Here is a 3,210-nt window from a genome sequence, read left to right on the forward strand (position 1 = left end):
GGCAACACCTAAATCTATCCTTGCTTGTTATGCCTAGCTAGGGGAGTTAAACGATAGCGCTTGTTGGGAGGCAACCCAATTTTATTTTATTCCTTGATTTTTGCTCCTGTTTAGTAATAAATAATTTATCTATCCTCTGTTTTGGTTGTGTTTTTTTTTTGTGTTTAATTAGTGTTTGTGCCAAGTAGAACCGTTGGGAAGACTTGGGTAAAGTCTTGTTAATCTTGCTGTAAAAAACAGAAACTTCAGCGCTCACGAGAACTGCTGTCATTTTTATTTGGAAAGTGATATTTAGTAAATTCTTTTTGAATATGATTAATAGATAAATTCCTCACGTCCAGAAATTTATTTTAGAACTTTTGGGGTTCAGATCTTGCGCTAGCTACAGATTACTACAGACTGTTCTGTTTTTGACAGATTCTGTTTTTCGTGTGTTGTTTGCTTATTTTGATGAATCTATGGCTAGTAAAGTAGTTTATAAACCATAGAAAAGTTGTAATACAGTAGGTTTAACACCAATATAAATAAAGAATGAGTTCATTACAGTACCTTGTAGTGGTCTTTTGTTTTCTTTCGCTAACGGAGCTCACGAGATTTTCTACTTTAAGTTTTGTGTTGTGAAGTTTTCAAGTTTTGGGTAAGGATTTGATGGATTATGGAACAAGGAGTGGCAAGAGCCTAAGCTTGGGGATTCCCATGGAACCTCCAAGATAATCTAAGGACGCCAAAAAGCCAAAGCTTGGGGATGCCCCGGAAGGCATCCCCTCTTTCTTCTACTTCCATCGGTAACTTTACTTGGAGCTATATTTTTATTCACCACATGACATGTGTTTTGCTTGGAGCGTCTGTATGATTTGAGTCTTTGATTTTTAGTTTACCACAATCGTCTTTGCTTTACACACCTTTTGAGAGAGACACACATGATTCAGAAATTATTAGAATACTCTATGTGCTTCACTTATATCTTTTGAGTTATATAGTTTTGCTCTAGTGCTTCACTTATATCTTTTAGAGCACGGTGGTGGGTTTGTTTTATAGAAACTATTGATCTCTCATGCTTCACTATGATTATTTTGAGAGTCTTAAATAGCATGGTAATTTTCTTAAATAATCCTAATATGCTAGGTGTTCAAGATTAGTAAAAAAAATCTTATGAGTGTTTTGAATACTAAGAGAAGTTTGATGCTTGATGATTGTTTTGAGATATGGAGGTAGTGATATTAAAGTTGTGCTAGTTGAGTAGTTGTGAAATTGAGAAATACTTGTGTTGAAGTTTGCAAGTCCCATAGCATGCACGTATGGTAAACGTTATGTAACAAATTTGAAACATGGGGTGTTCTTTGCTTGTCCTCCTTATGAGTGGCGGTCGGGGACGAGCAATGGTCTTTTCCTACCAATCTATCCCCCTAGGAGCATGCGCGTACTGCTTGGTTTTTGATGACTTCTAGATTTTTGCAATAAGTATGTGAGTTCTTTATGACTAATGTTGAGTCCATGGATTGTACGCACTCTCACCTTTCCATCATTGATAGCATCTTTGGTACCGTGAATTGCCTTTCTCACATTGAGAGTTGGTGCAAACTTCGCCGGTGCATCCAAACCCCGTGATATGATACGCTCTTTCACACATAAACCTCCTTATATCGTCCTCAAAACAGCCACCATACCTACCTATTATGGCATTTCCATAGCCATTCCGAGATATATTGCCATGCAACTTTCCACCATCCTGTTTATCATGACACGTTCATCATTGTCATATTGCTTTGCATGATCATGTAGTTGACATCGTATTTGTGGCAAAGCCACCGTACATAATTATTTCATACATGTCACACTTGATCCATTGCATATCCCGGTACACCGCCAGAGGCATTCATATAGAGTCATACCTTGTTCTAGTATCGAGTTGTAATCATTGAGTTGTAAATAAATAGAAGTGTGATGATCATCATTTAATAGAGCATTGTCCCAATAAATAAAAGAGGAGAAAGGCCAAATAAAAAAAGAGAAAGGCAAAATAAAAAAAGGGGACAATGCTACTATCTTTTTCCCACACTTGTACTTCAAAGTAGCACCATGATCTTCATGATAGAGAGTCTCTTGTCTTGTCACTTTCATATACTAGTGGGAATTTTTCATTATAGAACTTGGCTTGTATATTCCAACAATGGGCCTCCTCAAGTGCCCTAGGTCTTTGTGAGCAAGCAAGTTGGATGCACACCCACTAGTTTCTTTTGTTGAGCTTTCATACATTTATAGCTCTAGTGCATCCGTTGCATGGCAATCCCTACTCCTTGCAATAACATCAATCCATGAGCATCTCCATAGCTCATTGATTAGCCTCGTTGATGTGAGACTTTCTCCTTTTTTGTCTTCTCCACATAACCCTCATCATTATACTCTATTCCACCCATAGTGCTATATCAATGGCTCACGCTCATGTATTGCGTGAAGGTTTATAAAGTTTGAGATTACTAAAGTATGAAACAATTGGTTGGCTTGTCATTGGGGTTGTGCATGATGAGAGCATTCTTGTGTGACGAAAATGGTGCATGACTAAACTATATGATTTTGTAGGGATGAACTTTCTTTGGCCATGTTATTTTGAGAAGACATAATTGCTTAGTTAGTATGCTTGAAGTATTATTACTTCTATGTCAATATTAAACTTTTATCTTGAATCTTTCGGATTTGAATATTCATGCCACAATTAAGAAGAATTACATTGAAATTATGCCTAGTAGCATTCCACATCAAAAACTCTGTTTTGATCATTTACCTACTCGAGGACGAGCAGGAATTAAGCTTGGGGGTGCTTGATACGTCTCCAACGTATCTATAATTTTTGATTGCTCCATGCTATATTATCTACTGTTTTGGACATTATTGGGCTTTATTATACACTTTTATATTATTTTTGGGACTAACCTATTAACCGCAGGCCCAGCCCAGAATTGTTGTTTCTTGCCTATTTTAGGGTTTCGAAGAAAAGGAATAACAAATGGAGTCCAAACGGAATGAAACCTTCGGGAACGTGATTTTTGGAACGAACAAGATCCAGGAGACTTGGACCCTGCGTCAAGCAACCAACAGGGAGGCCACGAGGTAGGGGGGCGCCTACCACCCCCCCCCCCCAGGCGCGCCCTCCACCCTCGTGGGCCCCCTATTGCTCCACTGACGTACTTCTTCCTCCTATATATACCTACG

The sequence above is a fragment of the Triticum dicoccoides genome, chromosome 1A (assembly GCF_002162155.2).
Source record: "Triticum dicoccoides isolate Atlit2015 ecotype Zavitan chromosome 1A, WEW_v2.0, whole genome shotgun sequence".
Lineage (NCBI taxonomy): Eukaryota > Viridiplantae > Streptophyta > Magnoliopsida > Poales > Poaceae > Triticum > Triticum dicoccoides.